This window comes from Apostichopus japonicus, chromosome 12 (genome assembly GCF_037975245.1).
Source record: "Apostichopus japonicus isolate 1M-3 chromosome 12, ASM3797524v1, whole genome shotgun sequence".
In the NCBI taxonomy this organism is placed as follows: Eukaryota; Metazoa; Echinodermata; class Holothuroidea; order Aspidochirotida; family Stichopodidae; genus Apostichopus; species Apostichopus japonicus.
This window is the reverse complement of record NC_092572.1, coordinates 26,606,927-26,631,399: the sequence shown is the minus strand read 5'-3', so window position 1 is coordinate 26,631,399 and position 24,473 is coordinate 26,606,927. Positions and strand designations below refer to the sequence as shown.

Sequence of the window (24,473 nt, the reverse complement as noted above, 5' to 3'; positions counted from 1 at the left end):
AAGTCCTAACTATAGCATTGATCATCACTCCACATTTACTTCAGTTTGTTTACGTTAAAGGCATTGAAGACTCGCCCCAAACCTTGTGCGGCCATCTGAAAAAGTTACCTTTCAGTTGCTTGCAAGTGACGTTTTTTTTTGTGTCACTACAAAATGCAGACAGCAATGAAACGTGATACCTTTTTGGTTCCTTGCTTTAGCAAAAGGAACCTATGCAGTCAGGTTGGCGTGTGTGTGTGTGTGTGTATGTGTGTATGTGTGTGTGTGTGTGTGTGTGTGCGTCTGTGACACTTGCTTGGGTACGCTCTATCTCACTAAGGGATTGTTGGATTGAGGCCAAACTTGGACTATAGATCCGCCATATGGAGAAGGTGTGCCCTATTGTTTTTGGTGCTCACAAAGGTCACCAAAGGTCAGTTATGGTACAAAAACAGAAAATATTAAAACTGCAATAACTCCCAGTGCCAATGTGTGACAAGGTTGATATTTTGGGACAAGTTGTGAACTGGTTAGGGGAACATTTTCAAACTTAATGGTCATGTGATCAGAGGTCACCAAAGGTCAATTAATGATAAAAAACTAGTATTTTTGCGATAACTTGAGAACGAATTGTCCGTTTGGGTTGGGAGTTGCCTCAATGTCATCCAATTGTCGACCCGCATTTTGGTGACCCTTGACCTCAATTTGACCTCTGGTGACCTTTTCGTGTTTTTGGGATTTTTACAGTTTCGATGCTATTTTCAGATGTCAAAGGTACCTTCTGATCATAAATGTCAATAGGTTGACCCCGTGTGACCTTTATGTGCGAAGTTATATGGGGTCAAAGTTTTTCGGTCGTAGTTAGGATGGTTGTACAGACTTTTCGTTTTGTTTTTTGGAATCAGGAGATTCAACTACATCTGAAACCAAGGTCTAAAGGTCAAAGGTCACATTAGAAAAAATGTGCTTATTTTGGGAGGAAACGAGCAAAAAAGAAAATGTTTGGTTTTGATGCTAGATTTGGATATCAAAGGTACCTTCCGATCAAAAATGTCAATTGGTCGACACCTGTGTGACCTTCGGGTGCGAAGTTATACGAGGTCAAAGTTAATTTTCAGACATTTAATGCAGTAACTCCCAGTTCCAAGGTGTGACACGGTTGATATTTTTGGACAAGTTGCCAATGGTATAGGGGAATATTTTCAAACTTAATGGTCAGGTGATCCGAGGTCACCAAAGGTCAATTAATGATAAAAAACTAGTATTTTTGCGATAACTTGAGAACGAATTGTCCGTTTGGGTTGGGAGTTGCCTCAATGTCATCCAATTGTCGACCCGCATCTTGGTGACCCTTGACCTCAATTTGACCTCTGGTGACCTTGGGTGGGGGAGAAAATGGGCAAAGAAAAAATGTTTGAATTTTTATAGTGTGATGCTATATTCACGTCTCACCGATCAAAAATGTCAATAAGTCACCCCAAAAGGTCAAAGGTCACATTAGAAAAAATGTGCTTATTTTGGGAGGAAACGAGCAAAAAAGGAAATGTTTGGTTTTGATGCTAGATTTGGATATCAAAGGTACCTTCCGATCAAAAATGTCAATGGGTTGACACCCGTGTGACCTTCGTGTGCCAAGTTATACAAGGTCAAAGTTAATTTTCAGACATTTAATGCAATAACTCTTAGTTCCAAGGTGTGACACGGTTGATATTTTTGGACAAGTTGCCAATGGTATAGGGGAATATTTTCAAACTTAACGGTCATGTGATGCGAGGTCATCAAAGGTCAATTACTGTTAAAAAAGTAGAATTTTGGGGGAGAAAATGGGCAAAGAAAAAAATGGTTGAATTTTTATAGTTTGATGCTATATTCCATCTCACTGATCAAAAATGTCAATAAGTTGACCCCAGGTGACCTTTGTGTGTAAAGTTATATGAGGTCAAAGTTCATCTCAGACATTTAGTGCAATAACTCCCAGTACCAAGGTGTGACACCGTTGATATTTTGGGACAAGTTGCTAATGGTATAGGGGAATATTTTCAAACTTAACGGTCATGTTACCAGATCACATTCGAACATGCTATAAACTTTCTACTTTCAAAAGTCTACTTAAGACCCATCTTTTCACTTGTTCTTTTGTAAATTAATTTACTTTCTCTGTAAAGCGCTTTGAGCAGTAACTTTTGTTTACTGATTTGGCGCTATATAAGTCTCATTTATTATTATTATTATTATTATTATTATGTGATCCAAGGTCACCAAAGGTCAATGATGAAAAACTAGTACTTTTGCGATAACTTGAGAACAAATTTTTGTTAGGGTTAGGAGTTGCTTCAATGTAATCTAATTGCATTTGGGTGACCCTTGACCTCAATTTGACCTCTGGTGACCTTTCCGTGTTTTGGGGATTTTTACATTTTCAATGTTATTTTCAGATGTTAAAGGTACCTTCTAATCATAAATGTCAATAGGTTGACCCCTTTGTGTGCGAAGTTATATGAGCTGAAAGGTAATTTTCAGACATTTAATGCAATAACTCCCAGTTTGAAGGTGTGACAGGGTTGATATTATTGGACAAGTTGCAAATGGTATAGAGGAATATTTAAGTTAACGGTCATGTGATCCGAAATCACCAAAGGTCAATTTATGTTAAAAAACTAGTATTTTGGGGGAGAAAATGGCAAAGTAAAAAAAGAGAAACTCCCACTGACAGGGTCCGACATGGTTGTTATTTTGGGACAAGTTGTGACTGAGGTAAGGGATCGTTCCCAAACATAACGGTCATATGATCCAAGGTCAACAAAGGTCAATTAGGGGTACAAAATTAGTAATTTTGCAATAACTTGAGAAAAAAATGTTCTTCAAGATTGGGAGTTACGCTATTGTAATCCATTAGTTGACTAGCATGTGGGTGACCTTTGACCTCAGTTTGACATCCAATGACCTATATCAGTTTCTTTGGTTATTTGAATTTTCGTAGCCATGTTCGGGTCTGAAAAGTACCTTTTCATCAATATTGTCCATCAGAGGTTAAAAGTTTTGTTTGGTTTTAAAAAGCTTATGTGGTTAGGATGGTCGTACAGACTTGTCATGTTGCCTTTTTTTAATCAGTGTGTCAAATTACATCCTTCTATGAGGTCAAAAGGAAAAATCTTGAAAAATAAGCTTATTTTGGAAAAAAGGGGCAAAGAAAAGAAGTTTGTCAATATCTTGATATGTGCTATGTAGAGGAAAACAACAACTGCTTCAATCGGACACCAGGTTCTCAAGTTATGAGGGTCCAAAAGTTAGTTCTAATACCTTTCTGGCAATAACATTGTGTGTGTACATTAGAGCACTTAACAATTTTAGGATAGAGTGCACATCATCGAGGGGAACATTTTTGATAAAAACTGTCAGGTCATTTAGAGTCACTCACTAATGGGCAAACAATGCCCACTTATATGTGAATTTATTAATTGACAGAAAAATGCACACTGATGTTAATTTTTTAGTTGACAAAGTCCAACATGGCTGATGTATTGGGACAAGTTGTGAAACAAATAGGGGCACATTTTTTTAAACAGCATGAGGCTACTAACATTGATAACAGTTGCAATACCTATGCATATAAACATGGTCAGTAAAAATATTTCCTCTTGTTACACCTCCAATGAAGTTCCATACTACAGGCCAATATATTATCCCCCCCCCCCTTTAAAGGTACCATACATGTCTTACTCAACTTTCCATAATCATTAATCATACTTTCACAGGCGTTTTATACAAACACCTATCTTGATTGTGTACTGGACCAATTTGACCCTTTGATAGGGTATAATGCAGAAGCTATTATCATCAATTATTAGGAGCCTAATGATAGAGTGCTTGGGTTTTAAATTTGAGTCTGTGTTGAGTGAGAAGATGCTGGTGTCCCTAGTAACAGGGAGTTCTAACTACCAAATCTCTGGGTGACCTGATTGGGAGTTAGTAAGTAGTACTTACAAAGTAGTATCGAACAACAGGTGATCACTCTGCTGCTAACTTCAGAAAGAGCCAGACTCAACAATACTACATTTAAAACACAGCATTCAGCCTACAGGACAGTCTTCTTCAAGTACTTCGTTAATACTTCAATTCAACTTCAACTTGTTCTGTTTCACTGCAGTAAGGTATGTACCTTTGTTTTGCATTTAATATAAATGTAAATTAATGTAAATTTATTACTGGATACTGGATAAGTTTGGAATGGAATCAGGATTTGTGACTAAACAAACTTTGAAGTAAATCCAGCTAGTCAAGTATGCTAGCCAGCTAGTCAATTATGCTAGCCTATTACTATTAGTTCTAAAATCCTTTCATAATAATAGTTAGGCTTCCAGTTCAAGTATTAATTTGTAATTTAGTAATACAGTGTTGGCAGGAACCAGGGCCAGTATATTCAACCAATTTACAAGTTTTTAGAACTGTCTAGTCTAGTTTACTAGTAATTTTAGTACTAGGTTAGTCTAGAAGTATGCAACTACCATACTGTTCCATGGAGCATGTAAACAATTCTTTTACAATTTCTTCATAATGAATATAGATAGGCTTCAAGAACTCTCAATTATGAGTTATGTTCAAGAATTGTGTTATTTACGGGTTATTCTGTCTGAAGTTTCGTTTTAATTGAGACAGATAAAAGAAGAAATATGGAAATTAATCCTTTCACTTTGAGTTTTTTTTTTTTTTTATAAATTAAGGGTTCCAATTCAATCTGGTGCTATATTTTGCAACTTAAAGTAACTTTGCGTTCAAGAATTGTCTTATTTTTTGGGACATAATCTGTCTGGAATTACGTTCTTCATTGAGACAGATAAAACATTATACAAAAACTAGCAATTAACCCTTTCGCTTGGAGAAATTTTTGAGAAATTAAGGGTCCTTAGATGCAATCTTGTGCTATATTTTGCAACTTTAAATGATTGATTGTGTTTTAGAAATTTAGTTTGAATACTTTTTTTAACACTCCACATCTCATCTGGGGGGAGGAGGCACAATGTTTCTGGAGAGGGCATATCCACCCCCCATACCCCACAACACATAGACATTACATTGCATTCAGGTAGTTCTTCCAACATGAACATTTTGTTCAATTTTACTTTCTTACTCTTAGTAAGTCTGTGTCTTATAGCTATTGATTTTGCCTTTTTGGATCAGTGTTGAAAGAAAATCGTAATTGAATTTCATTTTCAGGAATTTATGCCGGTGACTTCAGAAAGTGACACAGACTGAAAATACAGCCTTCAGTACAGTCCACGAGACATTCAACAGTCCACTTAGCTTCACTTCAACTTCATGCTTCAACTTGTTTAGCATTGCTGCAGTAAGGTAATACCTTTGTTTTGCATTAAATATGATAAATGTATTACTGGACACTTCTAAGTATGTAATGGAATCATGATCAGTTTACTTTTTGAAAAAACAAACTTTGAATTATATCCAGCTGGTCAAGTGTTATTGCTATAGTATTGATATCACTTGTTAACAGCCTATTCAGTCTAAAGTACTCCTAGCTTTTAATCTATAAATAGTATGTAGGTTACTATCAAGGTGACATCCCTATGTTCTGATGTCTCTATGTGCCGACGTCCCTATATTCTGATGTCCCTGTTTCGATGTCTCTATGTTCCAAATTCTCTCTGTTCCGACGTCTCTATGTTCTGACAACAACAAAAAAAAAAGAGCAATTTTTGTTTTCCACAACTTTGGTTGTACCAAGAGAAGTAGTTTTGTGACCCAAATTTCTGGGGACCAATTTTTTGGGAATAATTTTTTGGAACGAAATTTTTTTTTGGGAGTCAATTTTTATTTGGACCCCCATTTTTCAGACCAACTTCTTTCAAATATATGATCCAAAATCATGTTGGTCCAATAAAATTTGTTCCGAAATCATGTTGGTCAAAAAAAAAATTGGTCCGAAATCATGTTGGTCCAAAAAAAGTTGGTCCGAGATCATGTTGTCCAAAAAAAATTTGGTTCAAAAAAATTTGGTCCGAAAACATGTTGGTCCAAAAAGATGTGGGTACGAAAAAAAATTGGTTCGAAAATTGTTCGTCAAAAAAAATTGTAGTATAAAGAAAATAATTTGGTCCAAAACATTTTTGGTCCGAAAAAATGTCCTGAAACATGTTGGTGAAACAAAATTTTGGTCCGACAAAACTGGGTCCGAAAAATGTTGGTAAAAAAAGTATAGTCCAAAAATTATTTTGTATTGTTGGAACAAATAGAGACGTCGGAACATAAAGATGTAGCCTGTATCATACTCAAAGTCAAGTAGTTAATAAAAAACAAACATGAGAGTTAATACCAATTATCTCAAAATGTTTATGGCTAATCACACAGGAGACATGTTCACACAAGATACAGGCTTGTAATCAGGTTGTAGTGTAGCTGCAGGTCTGTACAATTATCAAACAAGTTACTACTATACCTGGTTTTATGTCACACTGCACTATTCTGAGTTCTGTATCTTTTCTAAATATTGTATGAAGACAATTAGTATTTAATCAGGGATTTCAAGAAGCTTAGCAAGTTTATAGTACAAGTATAAATAATATGGGGATGGCAATATTGTAGCTTCATCTTCAAAACAACCCCACAAATGTGTCAGTAGCAATTATGTATTCTCAAATATATCAGTTATTGGCAATGATATAAATGTTCTATCATTTAAAATTCCAAACTTTAAGCAGAACATTCATGTTAATTTTACTTCAGACCAGTGGTCTCTGTAAAAAATCATGTTAAGATAAACTACTGTATGGTCACCAAGCTGGCTATGTTTCACATTGTGCCGCAGACTAGGATCTGGTTCTCTCATCAACAAAAACCCTTTTATTCAACAACATCAAATGCTGCCATTTATATCTATATTATGGCCATGAGAATCAAACATGGAAATGTTAAAAATTGCAAATTTGCTATATTAAGTATTAAAGGTGCCTACAACTACATGACATTTTGTTCCATCTTCAATACAACCACACTAATGTGTCAGTAGCAATTATGTATTCTCAAATATATCAGTTATTGGCAATGATGTAAATGTTCCATCATTTAAAATTCCAAAGTTGAAGCAGAACATTCATGTTAATTTTACTTCAGACCAGTGGTCTCTGCAAATAATCATGTTAAGATAAACTACTGTATGGTCACCAAGCTGGCTATGTTTCACATTGTGCCGCAGACTAGGATCTGGTTCTCTCATCAACATAAACCCTTTTATTCAACAACATCAAATTCTGCCATTTAAATTATGGACTTGTAGGCAACTTTAATACTTAACATAGCAAATTTGCAATTTTTAACATTTTGATGTTTGATTGTAAGAGCCATAATATAGATGATATAAGAACTAAACATAATACGCATCATCTACTACACCATGACATATATACTGACCACGTTTATTGATTAGCCATATCCCCCAACTCACCCCCTTCAATTTTTTCAACAATAAATTGAACAAACAATCCGATCAGTTATCAAAATTCATATATATCCAGTGTCTCTAAGTGGTATTAAAAAGCCTTGGGTGGCTCTAAATTATGACCTTAGCTGTTAACAAGGCCAAAAAATGATCATAATCAATTATCTGCTCATTTGGTATTAAGTCAAATTCGAATAAATTCTTAATTTCAGCCCCCCCCCCCATTTGGCCCTGATGCCTCAGATGTGTATAGTAGGTATACGTTATTTAGGACATGTTATTTTAAAGTTCATTGTCCCAGTATGATTTTATATTACACTGAAAGTGAGTAACTTGAATACTGTGAAATCCAAGTTTGTTCAGTAAGAGTATTAACAAAATAAGTGTATAAGGCACATTGCAGTTAAAAGTTACCTTCTGTTCTAACAAATTAATTCGTAAACAATCAATACAGGCACAGGAAATCACATCAGCCTTCAGGAAGAGGGGTCGTTTGTCCCCTCAGATTTTTCCCCTTGCCCTTTCACCCCACCCCCCCCCAATCCCACTCAGATCTGGTACTCATTGAAATTTCTCTAATCAGGTTTCAAATTGCTATATATAGTTTCAAAAGTTAGATATGTAACAGTTGTCCCAATTTGATACATGTTTACAACTCCCAAGAATCTATTTTGTCTCCCGGTTGCCCCCACCCCCCCTAAACTCCTGGTTTAAACTCCTGGTTTACTTAGGCTGGTGTTGCCACTGGTGAGATACCTCATGCTTTATCCAAACATTGAACTTGGCTTTTGGACAATTTGCCAACTTTTGTACTTGAGAGGTCAAGCAGCAGTCTCCACTTCAGATGATTTTCAGCGGTGATAAGTGATAGAATGCATGCATGGATGGACATTAAGGTTGGGAGTTAGCTATTGCAATCCAATAGTTGACCTGCATCTGGGTGACTTTTGACTGGTATTACTTTCTTTGGTTAATGAATGTTTGTATCAATTTTTGACAGTAATATAGTAAATATATGAACATACATTTATGAAGTTGATACTTAACCACAGACAAGGTAAACATGACTAAATACTAAACTCAATAAAACTTATATCCTTTCCATTTTCCACTTAATAATATAATATAGGCAATATTATATAGCTCCTCCGACATAGCACCTAGACGTTTCACACACAGAGGGTACTGATGCCGTGACTTAACTTCTTTATCCATGGAAAGAGTGAGATACAGTGGTGGCGCTACAGGGGGAGGAGGTCATTTCTCCCTTCAGATTTTTTCCCTTGCCCTTTCAACCCCCCACTCAGATCTGGTACTCATAAAAATTCTAGAATCAGGTTTAAAATTCCAACAACTTAATCATTGGAATTAACTGATTCCACTAAATTACACACAGGTCACTGTAAAGAAATGTTAACACATGTACCTCTCTAACACAGTATTCAACTAAATTGAATAGGTGACCCAAATCATACACTTGATTAAGAATAAAAATCAAATTCAATGTTTCTTGCTGAAATTCAATGAACTGATGAAGGAAACTTGGTGTTCATTTTCACTTCATTAATTTCATGAGTCCTTTATAGAGCTATGGTATAATGATGTTGGTACATACACTAGAATACCAAAGCAATCATATAGTCTTGATTGGAGTAATGAAAGAAAACATTAGTCTTCTGTTTTGGTCAAAGTTTTATTCAAAACTGTATCGTAAACCAATGAATATGTCAGTGAACATCTTAAGGGTGGCATATGGAATATTCCCCTCTCATAATGTTAATTGGTTCAATCAACATTTTTGTGTACATCTGATGATACAGTACCACCCATGTGGTCTGGATTTTCAGAATATGCAACACCTTTCAATTTTATTTAAGTGCCAATAAAGACTCAAACCAAGAACACCAACTAAATATCCCTGTTTACAAATTTTGAAGAGTCAAAGACTGTTTGCATCTGAATACCATTGTTTTGAGAAATATATAGCTTATTATGCCAATCATACACAGGCCTTCAATATTACCTTTGTACTGTGATGAATAATGACACATATAATTGTTGTTTACGATTCATCATCATGCAGTATTTGAAATACATTAATTTGGTGCACATTTGGTAAAACTGATATGCAATAGGAAAAAGGGGAAGGAAGAAGATCATTATAGACGATACCTGTGTAGCTAAACCATGGGGCTATGGTGTGATTACCCCCACCCCCCTCAAAAAAAAAAAACTAAAATAGACTTCAAAAACATAGTACTGGCAAAATTCATGGTTTCACCATTGAAACTGAATACAAAATAGTTATTCAGTCCACCAAAGAACCATTTGATTTTTTTGAAACTGCATCCCTGGAGAAATCAGAATACTTACTCTAATTCTTAATATACTGTAACTAACTCATTTTTAGTCAGTCATATAATAGGGAATGTTATTATGCTTTTAACATTGCCTGCAGGCTTGAATGATTGACCTACTACCATCTCCAACGGTATTATGCCCTGGCAGCTTCTATTGTCTGGAGACTAAAGTATAAACTAAAAATGATATTTAAAGATAAATGATATGTATGATAATTTTTCCCAAGAACTGGATTAACTGACAGTGGATAGATACCAGACATTCGATGTGTCACTACACCTATAGTGGCTTGTGTAAACAATCAACTTTATTTAGTAGACCCTCTGGACTGTGTATTTGCTTCAAACAACATTGCTGCTAATGACCCAAATAAATATCAAAAGTGACACAGATTTGACCTTAGAGATTTTGATTAGGGAAAAGAAAAAAGAGAGAAGAAATCTCTTGGAAACTCCACTTTTTTTGAGGCTGTCAACCAGCTGGGAGGTCAGGCTTCAATTCTGCCCAGTCATACCAAAGACTTTAAATAAAACATATTGCCAGTCCACTTGACATTCAGCAAGAAAAAATTGGAACAGGGAAAATAAGCCAGCAAGCTAAACCTGCACTGACAAAATGAGCTGTAAATCAATCAAGAAATTACAAAATGATAATTTTTACATGTGTCTCATCTCACTGCTTTAAATATTTGGTGTCATGCTTATTACTCCTTCCCACCATTGGCAGCGCCAGCATCAGATGTCAGAGCCTCTCTTAGCATACATACTTGGGGTGCAGTCTCCCAGTCCCCTGCTCATCCCACCCTATGGGCTCATCCCACCCCTCCCCCACCCCCAATAGGTCTCTAACAATTGATTTACAGCTGAATTCTCCATGTGGCTTCCCCTCAGCATAGTCTACGGCTATCAACAGAATTCCCTGGCATGTTTTTATATGGTTATTGATGCAACGATTATTACATACAAATACACCTGTTAGTTGTGATTAACCCTCACAGGTCTAAGAATGGTAAGGTACTCCAGTGCCACTCTCACCCTATTGAAATCAATGTAACACAGTATAGCCTTATACACAACACTGCTACAACATCGCTTCTAACTACTGCTTATTTTAGGTCTTAACTCCAGCGTAGCGAAAGTTAAGGGGACAATATGAGGATGGCTGAAGGTTGCCATCCCCTTCTGTTATATTCTGTCCCCTTCTGTACTAATTCATTCCTTATTTTTAGTTATTCTGGACCTTCGGAAAACCCTATTTTCTTGGCGCACATTGTCATATATCATGTAGGCTGTATATATATAACACTTTTGGCGGGTCTACACAAGTATGGTTTACTACTGTCATTATGGAACACACTAACTTTTTGGAATTTATTTGCTACTTGGTTTTTGCAAATGTTAACTGACACAATTACTGCATGTTTCTTTGAAGGGGTATAGAGGGTTTGCTTCATTTTCTAAAAACAACCAAATCACAAAACGTGACATCCACAATACTTGGAACTTCTAATAACCATCAATGTGCTTTATTTTGGGTAAACTGATACAATTGATTGAATTTCGAAATGACTAATATACTTACAAACAAATGAACTTTGGCAGTCCACAATAATTCAAACTGTTGCTCAACTACTTTCAAATCAAGCATTTACAGTAGAAATAAAATACAGCATGGGCGTTTATTGTGAAAGTACTTCCCAAATATGTGGAAGTGAAAAGAGATATTGACAGTTCTTCTGATCACATCAATCAAGCCCTATATGTTGTCTAACAATTGAAGACAATTAGGGAATACTTTGCCAAGTAATTTACGATTTCTTTCAAAACTGTATACGATAATCTGTTATCCACAATTTCAGTTGCATTTCAACAGTTTCAGAATTGATTTAACACCATTTAACAATTTATTGCCATAAAAAATAAAATAACAGTGACACATTACATGATTACATCGCTGTTTAACAACAAGTCCGGTAATACTTTAGTTGATCACTTATTTGTAATCTATGGTAAATATAACAAAAGGGCTAAAGAATTGCCAAAAGCTCATATACAGTATATTTCATGACAAATATTCGAAATTGCTTCCTTCATTTCTTTTCAGGTTTCCTGTTGGACTTCCTGGTTGTATTTGCACTCTTGGCCCACTTCCTATAAGGTAATCAGTCTTACAATATTTTCAACCAGCATTTTGTTCTGTTCTAAGTTTAGTTTAGTTTCAATCAATCACTATTATTGCCCCTTTTCACTTTGTGTTATTTGTTACTCTTTCTGTTTGACATAAGAAGTTTAGTCATACTAAAAACTTAGTCTTATTGTCAACCATTCTCCAAATTTGCATCAACTTAGCTTGTACATTAATCAACCAATCAACTTTTACATCAATTTGCCTGAATATCAATTATTCGGACAACCTGCATATCAATTAACCTATCTACTTGCATATCAATCATCTTTCAATCTAACATATCAATCAACTTTTGATCTTGCATATCAATTAATCTGCATATTAATCAACTATATCACATATATCAATTAGCCACTCAACTTACACATCAAGCAACCAATCAACTTGCATATCAATCAGCCTATCAACTTGTATATCAACCAGCTCTTCAATTTACATATCAATCAACCAATCAACTTGCATATCAATTGGCTAGCATATCACTCAGCTTATCAATTTGCATATTAATCAACCAATCAACTTGCATATCACTTAATCTGCATATCAATTAACCAATCAACTTACATATCAAGCAACCTATCAACTTGCATATCAATCAGCCTATCAACTTGTATATCCACCAGCTTTTCAACTTGCATATCAATCAATCAACCAATCAACTTGCATATCAACTAATTAGCCATTGAAGTGGCATACCAATTCAACTTTAACCAAATTTGAACAAACATTGGAACTAACGTGAAGAAACTTTCATACTTCTTTAACAAGTGGAACAAAATTGCAATATTTCTTCAAAAAGTGGAACAAAATTGATGAAACTGAAACCAAATTTGATTAACCTTGCAAATTATAACAAATATTTAACAAGCCAGAACAAAATTTGAACAATCAAGAACAAACTTGAAGACAATTTGAAGAAATCTTAACAAAATTTGAACAAACTTGAACATATTTCGAGATTTCTTCAAAATATTTTTCCAAATTTGAATAACTGTGAACCAAATTTGAACAAACTTGAACCAAATTTGAACAAACTTGAGCATATTTCGAGATTTCTTCAAAATATTTTTCCAAATTTGAATAACTGTGAACCAAATTTGAACAAACTTGAACCAAATTTGAATAACCGTGAACGAAATTTAAATAAACTTGAACCAAATTTGAACAAACTTGAACATATTTCGAGATTTCTTCAAAATATTTTTCCAAATTTGAATAACTGTGAACCAAATTTGAACAAACTTGAACCAAATTTGAATAACCGTGAACGAAATTTAAATAAACTTTAACCAAATTTGAACAATATTTGAAGAAAGTTGAACAAACCGTGACCCAAATATCAACAAGGTTGAAATTTCTTTATGACCTTGACAATTTTAACAACCATTGAACAAACTTGGACAATAACCTTGTGAATTGTAACCAAAATTTAACAAACAAGAACAAAATTTGAACATCCATGAACAAACTTGAACACAATTTAAGCAATCTGCATATCAATTAGCTTTTCAAGTCAGATATTAATCAACTTGTTAGCTTGCATATCGATACACCGACACATCAATTAGCCAATCAACTTATAAATCAAGCAATTAATGAACTTGCATATCAATCAGCCTATCAAAATTGCTGAAAAGCACTGAAAAGAGCTGAAAAGCTCTGAAAATTGTTGAAAAGAGCTGAAAAGCACTGAAAAGAGCTGAAAATTGCTGAAAAGCACTGCAAAGAGCTGAAAATTGCTGAAAAGCACTGAAAAGAGCTGAAAATTGCTGAAAAGCACTGAAAAGAGTTGAAAATTGCTGAAAAGCCCTGAAAAGAGCTGAAAAGCACTGAAAATTGTTGAAAAGAGCTGAAAAGCACTGAAGAGAGCTAAAAATTGCTGAAAAACACTGAAAAGAGCTAAAAATTGCTGAAAAACACTGAAAAGAGCTGAAATTGCTGAAAAGCACTGCAAAGAGCTGAAAATTGCTAAAAAGCACTGAAAAGAGCTGAAAATTGCTGAAAAGCACTGAAAAGAGTTGAAAATTGCTGAAAAGCCCTGAAAAGAGCTGAAAAGCACTGAAAATTGTTGAAAAGAGCTGAAAAGCACTGAAGAGAGCTAAAAATTGCTGAAAAACACTGAAAAGAGCTAAAAATTGCTGAAAAACACTGAAAAGAGCTGAAATTGCTGAAAAGCACTGCAAAGAGCTGAAAATTGCTAAAAAGCACTGAAAAGAGCTGAAAATTGCTGAAAATTGCTGAAAAAAGCTGAAAAGCACTGAAAAGAGCTGAAAATTGCTGAAAAGCACTGAAAAGAGCTGCAAATTGCTGAAAAGCACTGAAAAGAGCTGAAATTGCTGAAAAGCACTGAAAAGAGCTGCAAATTGCTGAAAAGCATTGCAAAGAGCTGAAAATTGCTAAAAAGCACTGAAAAGAGCTGAAAATTGCTGAAAAGAGCTGAAAAGCACTGAGAAGAGCTGAAAAGCACTGAAAAGAGCTGAAAATTGCTGAAAAGCACTGCAAAGAGCTGAAAAAAACTGAAAAGCACTGAAAAGAGCTGAAAATTGCTGAAAAGCACTGAAAAGAGCTGAAAAAAAACTGAAAAGCACTGAAAAGAGCTGAAAATTGCTGAAAAGCACTGAAAAGAGCTGAAAATTGCTGAAAAGCACTGAAAAGAGCTGAAAATTCCTGAAAAGCACTGAAAAGAGCTGAAAAAAAAACTGAAAAGCACTGAAAAGAGCTGAAAATTGCTGAAAGCACTGAAAAGAGCTGAAAATTGCTGAAAGCACTGAAAAGAGCTGAAAAGCACTGAAAAGAGCTGAGAATTCTGAAAAGCACTGAAAAGAGCTGAAAATTGCTGAAAGCACTGAAAAGAGCTAAAAATCTCAAAAGTACTAAAAAAGCAAAAGAATCTCTATAAATAACTAACAAAGCATTACATCAAGCACTGAAAATACTCCAAATAAAATACTTACCAAAATCCCCAGAAATTGCTGAAAATTACTGACAACTCAACAAGTACTTTTACAGAAAACAATTTAAAGCACTCAAAAGCACTTAACAATATTAACTAGAATTTCACAGGGATACAAAAAGTACTTGAATTCCAAGCATTGCAATAAAAAACATTCCAAGAAAATAAACAAACAATTCTGATGAAGTGCTTGTGATAGATATCAAAAATCCAGAACAGCATTTACAGTCAATCACTCTCTATATGCACTACTATCTCACAAAAACTGTTGTCCAAAAGGAACTGTTGAAACTCTTGACACAGAAGAAACTGTTGTTTACAATATTCTGTCATGCCACGAACAAAAAAATTAAGTTACAGACAGCGAAACAAGACAAGAAGAGAATCAAAGCAAAATACAAAATCAAACCAAACATGCCAGCCACAACAATATGCTAATAAAACTCTCTCTGAAAAAGCAGTAGAGCAACATTCAGTTGGTCAATCGAACATTACTGATATTCACTTGCAAAGTATACACACTCATGACACATTTACTTTCTTCCCTCCAGATGAATTATGGCGTGATGGAAAGATTGCTATATTAAAGCAGTTAATGACAGACAATAATGAGGAAATTCATACCAGTTCTTATCCAATTTTCCCAAATATTTGCAGTCCAATACTGTATACTAATACTGCAAGACCATGTAATATTTGGAGAATAATAGGTGATGGGAATTGCTTCTTTCGATCTTTGTCATTCATAATAACAAAGTCTGAAAATAATCATCATATCCTGAGACGCTTGATAGTGCAATCTCTTCTGGAATGTGACCTACCATCTACTAGTAAATCTGTTCAGGATTATATTCAAACATCCCATATGTCAGATGATTCAGTGTGGGCTACTGAAGTGGAAATAATGACTGCTGCAAAACTATTACAAACTGACATTTATACATATGCTGTATCTGGTAGTGAATGGAAATGGCTACGATTTCCAGCATGTGGTAGTCTCTCAGAAAGAATAGATACAACTAAACGTGCAATTTACATACAAAACACAAATAGAAATCACTTTGATGTTGTATATGAACTTAATAATACTGATCTCTGTCTTGTAGCACAGAACCTTGAATCGACACAACCAAAAACAACAAGAGATCGTGTACAAGAAGAACTGAACAGACAAAATTTGTGGCAACAAATTAAAGATGAACAGAAACAGACAGTGAACATCACTAAATTACCTCCCAGTAGTAGCTGTTCCAACAGTACTAAACGAATGCAAAAACTTAGAGCAACTAACAGTGCATACAGAGAACAAGAAAGGAAAAAAGACATTATTTACCAAAGAACTACAAGACAAAACAAAATGTACTGTCAAGAACAAATGCAAAAGAATATAAAAAGAATGAAAACCATGAGGACAGATTGTGTGTACACTCAGAATGAAAGAACAAGAAATACCAAGCGAATGAAAGATATCAGACAACAACCGAAGTACTCTCAGAATGAAAAAGTACAGAACAGGAAACGAATGAAAAACACAAGACAAAATGAGGAGCACTCTCAAAAGGAAAAGAAACAAAACATCAAACGGATGAAAGACACAAGACAAAATGAGGAGTACTCTCAAAAGGAAAAGAAACAAAACATCAAACGGATGAAAGACACAAGACAAAATGAGGAGTACTCTCAAAAGGAAAAGAAACAAAACATCAAACGGATGAAAGACACAAGACAAAATGAGGAGTACTCTCAAAAGGAAAAGATACAAAACATCAAAAGAGTGAAAGACAGAAGACAAAATGAGGAGTACTCTCAAAAGGAAAAGAAACAAAACATGAAACGGATGAAACACACAAGACAAAATGAGGAGTACTCTCAAAATGAAAAGATACAAAACATCAAAAGAGTGAAAGACAAAAGACAAAATGAGGAGTACTCTCAAAATGAAAAAGTACAGAACAGGAAACAAATGAAAGACACAAGACAAAATGAGGAGTACTCTCAAAAGGAAAAGAAACAAAACATCAAACGGATGAAAGACATAAGACAAAATGAGGAGTACTCTCAAAATGAGAGGAAAAAAAACATCAAACGAATGAACACTATTCGCAAATATGACACCTACACTTTCCCAGAAAAGCAAAAGAATCAAGAACGAATGGCACAAGCTAGAACAGATCCACAGTTTGCAGCTAATGAAATCAAGTCCAAATACAACAAGAGAACCAGCTGTAACACTTCATCAATTCAACAATTGCAAGAAGGCTTTCTCAACTCTATTTCAGTAGGTCCAGAATATGTGTGCTGTTGTTGTGAACAGTTATGGTATAAAGAAAGTGTCACTAGCTTTGTACAGAAAACAGCAAAATCTACTTTCAGCATTGCTTTACACAATCCTTCTATCGACAACAAATTGTGGATTTGTAGTACCTGCAAGGAATATATTAATTCTGATAAGATACCACCGTTAAGCCTAAACAATAACATGAAGTTTGTGCCAATTCCAAACGAATTACAATTGCATTCTCTTGAAGAGAAATTAGTAGCTCTTCGTATACCATTTATGCAAATTAGAGAACTTCCTAGAGGGCGACAATTGAATCTGAAAGGAAATGTGGTAAATGTTGCAGCTGATGTGTCAAGTACATGTAGACTATTACCACGCAGGCTAAATGAAAGCATGACTATTCCTGTCAAGTTTAAGAGAAAACTTTCTTATAAGCACTCGGTTCAAAGTGAAAATGTCAGGCCCAATAAAGTAATTGATGCTGCAAAATGGCTAGTTGCAAACAGTCAATTATACAAAGATGAAAGAGTCTCAATTGATCGGAATTGGAATGAAACGATACAGCAGATGGATGATGATTGGCACGAATTCATAGAACCTCTTGAAGAACAATCTGACAAAAATGAGAATGCTAACTTAACAGTAGGTGCAACTCCTTCAATTCAAAACAACAATGCAGACAATCCAGATTCAGATGATGATTGGACAGAAGCTCAAAATGATGACATGCAACTTACAGGTACATTAGATACTATGCTTACACCAGAATTTCAGGAACAAAGCCAACTTGCTTATTGCGTAGCACCAGGTGAAGGAAATAGACCTATGGGCTTATTTCAAGACAGTCTTTCTGAAATACTTGCATTTCCAACATTATTTTGTGGACAGCCAAGAAGTGACAACAAAGTTAAGGTACATTACAGCACAATATGTAAGTGGGAACTGCGTCACAAAGATAGAAGATTTGCCAAATCTGTCCAAAACATATTCTACAAAATCAAAAAATTACAAATCAGCCAAATACAGCAGAAAGTAACACTTAGTATGCGAAAGAAAAAAACACAAGGGAAGAAATTAACTGCTCAACATTTCAAAACAAATGACAGTATCAAGCAAATCTTGACCCTAGATGAAGGATTTAGAGTATTCCGAACATTACGAGGATCCCCTCCCTATTGGGAAAGGTCCAAGAAAGAACTATTTGCAATGATTCGACAACTTGGAATCCCAACATGGTTTCTGTCATTCTCTGCTGCTGAAACAAGGTGGCTTCACCTACTTAAAATCCTTGGAAGAACAATCAAAAACAAACATTTCACAGATGAAGAACTCTTAAACATGAATTGGAATGAGAAATCTGACCTTATCCAGAGTGACCCTGTCACATGTGCACGTCACTTTGATTACATGTTTCGTAGGTTCTTGAATAATTTCCTGTATAGTTCATATCATCCAATTGGTGAGATCATTGATCATTTCTACAGAGTTGAGTTCCAACAGAGAGGTTCCCCACACATTCATATGCTAGTATGGGTCAAAGATGCACCTTTATATGGAAATGCAGCTCCTACAGAAGTAGCATATTTTATTGATCAATATGTCACATGTAACATACCTGACACAGTCAACCAAACTGTTAACTTGCAATCTCACAGCCATGCAAAGACATGCAGGAAAAAGAGACAAGGTGTTTGCCGCTTTGGGTTTCCTATCCCACCAATGCCTAGAACCATGATTCTAACACCATTGGAAGTTAAAGGCAATGACAAAACTACAGAATTGTACAAGTGCATAAAGGCTTACTTGGATGATTTGAAACTTGCTGAAGACATTACTGACACATTTGAAGATATGTTGACAAAGTTGGGAAGCACAGAAAGAGATTACATTCTTGCTATACGTTCATCCTTAACATCAGACAAAATCTTTCTTAAAAGATCACCATCTGAAGTCAGAATTAATGGTTACAATAAAGTCTTACTAGAAACTTGGAGAGCTAATATGGATATTCAATATGTGCTGGACCCATATGCATGTGCCATGTACATTGTATCTTACATTAGCAAAGGACAAAGAGGTATGAGTAACCTTATGCAGCGTGCAACAACAGAAGCAAGAGAAGGGAACATGGACATCAAACAGCAAGTACGACACATTGGAAACAAATTCCTTAATCATGTTGAAATGAGTGCTCAAGAAGCAGTGTACTTGGTATTACAAATGTCACTCAGAAAAGCCTCCAGGCACTTTGTGTTTATAAATACCTCACCATTAGAAGATCGAACAATCCTGATCAAACCATTGGAATATATTCAACAGTTGCCAGATAACTCTACAGATATTGAATGTATGGGACTTATCAGGAAGTATGCTGCCCGACCTAAAGCACTACAACATTATTGCCTTGCAGACTTTGCAGCTTGGTTCGATATCACTAGTGACAACAAGAGCAATGAGAGCACTAACAATGATTATGAATTAGATGAAAATGATGATGACCCTTCTATCAAATTGAACAAAGACAGCATTGCCCAAGACTATGAATCACATGATAATGCTGATGACAATGATATGCAGGATACAGGTGAGGTCAAATGCTACACAGTTGGTGCATTAAACTTTAGAAAAAGAAACAAAGCCAAGATCATCAGATATGTTCGATTTAACAAGGAAAATGATGCAGAAAAGTACTACAGAGAGCAACTGATGTTGTTTTTTCCTTGGAGAGCTGAGAATAATATCATAGCGTCATGTGATACGTACCAAGAACGATACCTTCAGCTTGAATCCAAGATTAAAGATAAGGAAGCAGAATATAACCACAGTGGAGATATCATTGACCAGGCAATAGATGATATTGAAAATGAAGACCCTGAGATGTATGATGAGATTGCACCAAATACAGAACATATGGAAAAGGCTCATCAAGATGAAAAGGATAAACAACAAGTGAAAATCCCTTCCAATGAATCACCTGAATTGTATGATATTGGACAAGACATTGGGATTGCAGTCAATAGTGCAAACATAGAAGAATTGCAGAAACCTCGCTTGCCTGATTCAGAATACAGAACTCTAGTACGCAGCCTCAATAAAAAGCAGAAAGACTTTTTCTACTATGTACTGCATTGGTGTAAAACAAAACAAGAACCAATGTACACATTTCTCACTGGCGGAGCTGGTGTAGGAAAATCTCAAGTATTGAAAGCTCTGTACAATGCACTTTTGAAATACTATTCTAGCCAGCCTGGAAGTGATCCAGATGATACTCACATTCTTCTAATGGCACCAACAGGCAAAGCAGCTTACAGTATTAAAGGCAGTACCATTCACAGTGCTCTACTCATTCCAGCTAGTCAAGGATTTCATTACAAGGCATTAACATCAGACAAGTTAAACTCACTTCGAATGAAGTTCCGAAATTTGAAAATCATTTTCATTGATGAAATATCTATGGTTGGTAATGGAATGTTTACGTACATAGATAAAAGACTGCAACAAATTATGGGTAGCAAGAAAATATTTGGAGGTGTTAGCATTATTGCTGTTGGTGATCTCTTTCAACTGAAGCCAGTGTTTGATGGATGGATATTTAATGATCTAACTCATGATTATGGTCCACTTGCATCTAATTTATGGAGAGATCATTTTATGGCCTTTGAACTAACTGAAATCATGCGACAAAAAGATGACCAGAGTTTTGCTCAACTTTTGAACCGACTAAGAGAAAATAGACAAACAGATGATGATTTGAAGCTGCTAAAAACTAGACAGTTTACAGCCTACAATGTTCCATCAAATGTTACACATGTTTATCAGACAAACCTAAGAGTGAATGCACACAATGATGAAGTTTTTTCCAAACTAGACACTCTGAAGCTCACAATTAGATCTCAAGACATTGTCGTAGGTGATGTCCCAAACACAGTCAAACAGAAAATACTGACTTGCATACCGAACAACCCTCAAAAGACAATGGGATTATTCACTGAACTATCATTGGGCATTGACCAACGAATTGACCTCTGTCTCAATGTTTCAGTTGAAGATGGAATGATTAATGGTGCTACTGGTATTATCAAGTATATAGAGAATGTACATGATCAGAACATTCACACTATATGGGTACAGTTCGATGACATTAGTGTAGGTAAAGCATGTCGACACTCTAAAAGAGAACTGTATCATTCAAAGCTTGCTTCAACATGGACACCAATATCAAGAAGTAGTCGACAGTTCAGGATTGGTCGCAACAAAAATGCAGAAGTTATGCGGAAACAATTTCCCCTCAGACCAGCAACTGCAAAGACAGTCCATAGATGTCAAGGAGATACAATGAAAGAGATAGTTGTTGATATGTCAGGTGCTACATCACAATGTCACATCCACTATGTTGCATTAAGTAGAGTGACTTCCATAAATGGATTATACATTCTTGAGCTTAATCCTGAAAAAATTAATGTCGATCGAAATGTTGTCAAGGAAATAGAAAACCTTCGTTCCACACGATCATTGAAAATATGTAGCCATGCATTTGAAAGTATGGACAACACCACCATCATTCATCAAAATGTAAGATCACTGAAGAGACACATTTCTGACATAATTCATGACAGCACAATCACATCTGCTGATATTCTACTTTTCACTGAATGCCATTTATCAGAAGCAGTAACAAATGATGAGCTGTACATTGAAGGATTTACACTATTCAAAAACATCCCATCTCATGCTCCTGTCTCAAATTCCCCATATGGCACTGTAATCTACACTAAGAATAATATCACAACACTCACTGAACATACACTGAATACAAATAATATTGAAATCTCCCTGACGACCAAAGACACATGTGCTGGAACAATTCAAATTGCACTAATTTACAGGTCTAAAAAGGTTCCTATGCAACAATTCCATGATGTATTGAGTAACTTTCTAAGTCACATAGATCATTCACAACAAACGTTGATTATTGGTGATTTCAATGTTGATGTACTCCAAAACACACCAGAAAAAAACAGCCTTCTCTCTTTATTCACAAGAACATTCAAATACAAACAAATCATACTCACTCCTACAACAGACTATAACTCATGCTTAGATCATATCTACACAAATATTCCTACAAGTAAAACAATTGGTAGTGGAGTCCTTGAGAGCTATTACAGTGATCACAAAGCAACTTGGATTTCTCTGCAAAACTTCCATGAAAACACAACAAGTTAAACCAAAATATGTGTACCATATGTCTTATATGCTCAACTTTGAACAAAATTTAACCAAATTTAAACCAAATTTTGAAGTAACTTGAAGAAACTTTTATATTTCTTTGAAAAGTGAAACAAAATTGATGATATTTCTTTAAAAAATGGAACAAAATTGATGAAACTGAAACCACATTTGATTAACCTTGCAAATTTTAACAAATATGTAAAAAACCAGAACCAAATTTGAACATTCATGAAAAAACTTGAACACAATTTGAACAAATCTTAACAAAACTTGAACATATTTTGAGATTTCTTCCAAATATTTCTTCCAAATTTGAATAAATGTGAACAGAATTTGAACAAACTTGAATTAAATTTGAACAATATTTGAACAAAGTGGAACAAACCGTGACCGAAATTTGAACAAGGTTGAACAAATCGTGAACAAAATTTGAACCAATTCGAATAACCTTGACAATGTTAACAACAAATGAACAAATTTGAACAAAATTTTTCATTTCTGTAAAAAATTGAACAAAATTGATGAAACTGAAACCAAATTTGAATAACCTTGCAAATTTGAACCAAAATTTAACAAACTAGAACAACATCCAGCTAAAGATAACAAGGTATCACATTTCATTTTTGTCTGCATTTTGTAGCAACACAAACAAAACTTCACTTGCAAGCAACAGAATGTTAACTTTTTCAGATGTCCGCATGCAGTTTGGACGAGTCTTCAGTGCCTGTAAATCCAAGTCCATGCATATCTATGACAATCAAATTTACAAAATTTAACTTCTCCAGTAATCAAAGCAAACTTGAAAACTTGTTTACAGAGGCCAGCTGCCCACCCCGTTGCCAGTCCTATCATTCGAATAACATTATAATCGGGAATTATAATAATTGATGTGGTTATATTGTCATGAAACCAGTTTTTCATAGTTGCAGCAAACCTAAAAGAGCATTTAGTGAAAAACACAATAGGTCATTAACTGTTCATGATTTTTTCAGAGACTGCAGGTATTCAAATGAATTAACATCATATTTGTTTTTACAATCTTTTCATTGCAGATTCATGAGCCATAAATTAGGCTCATAACTTCAGCAATCGTGAGCGCAGAAATGGACCAAAAGAACATACAGTTCACCATACTCAATAAAGATGAGTTACAATAGCTGACCCTCCCAACTGATAAAACGGACAGCTTTCTTGAAGGAGCCACCATAGTTCAGAAGTTTAAGTTCATATATTTTACAAAACAACAGTACAGTTTATATCTACTATTTGAAAAAAATAAACAATATCAATGTATTTAAGATATCTGAGTTTTTGTCTTTTTTTCAGTAATTTGACAAAAGTTAATTTTCAGACATTTAATGCAATAACTCCCAGTGCCAAGGTGTGACATGAATGATATTTTGGGACAAGTTGCGAATGGTAAAGGGAAATATTTTTTAAACCTAACAGTCATTTGACTCAAAGTCACCAAGGGTCAATTAATGTTAAAAAACTAGTATTTTGGGGGAGAAAATGGGCAAAGAAAAAATGATTTAAGTTTTATAATAGTTCTGATGCTGTATTCACATTTCACTGATCAAAAATGTCAATTGGTTGACCTCCGGGTGACCTTTTTGTGTGAAGTTATGTATTCAAGTTCAAAGTTAATTTTTAGACATTTAATGCAATAACTCTTAGTGCCAAGGTGTCACACAGTTGATATTTTGGGACAAGTTGTGAATGGGGTGGTAGAACATTTTCAAACTAAACGGTGATCTGAGGTCACCAATGTTATCATATCTGTTGACCCGCTTGTAGGTGACTTTATATTTCTTACATTTTTCACGTCACATTCAGATCTCAAAAGTGCCTTCCAATCAAAAATCCGATCACAATTTGTGATCACAAAAGTGTTGGCTATAGTGTTGGTTATTTTATGGGTACAAGTACGACCACAATTACTTGGACTATTTTAGCCCAATCTTGCTATGATAATATTATGTGTATTGTCATATACCCCTACGCAAGGAACCGCAGTGCCCTTGGGCTCT

At 35.1% G+C, this 24,473-nt stretch overlaps 1 long non-coding RNA gene across 1 annotated transcript; it reads left to right on the top strand.

Annotated features, from left to right (window-relative positions):
* The first annotated feature begins 181 nt into the window (after window positions 1-181).
* LOC139976719 (uncharacterized) lies at window positions 182-24,473 on the top strand. Its single transcript, XR_011796237.1, has 3 exons — window positions 182-5,328; window positions 11,894-11,947; window positions 23,496-24,473. It is a non-coding gene; the product is annotated as an uncharacterized lncRNA (long non-coding RNA).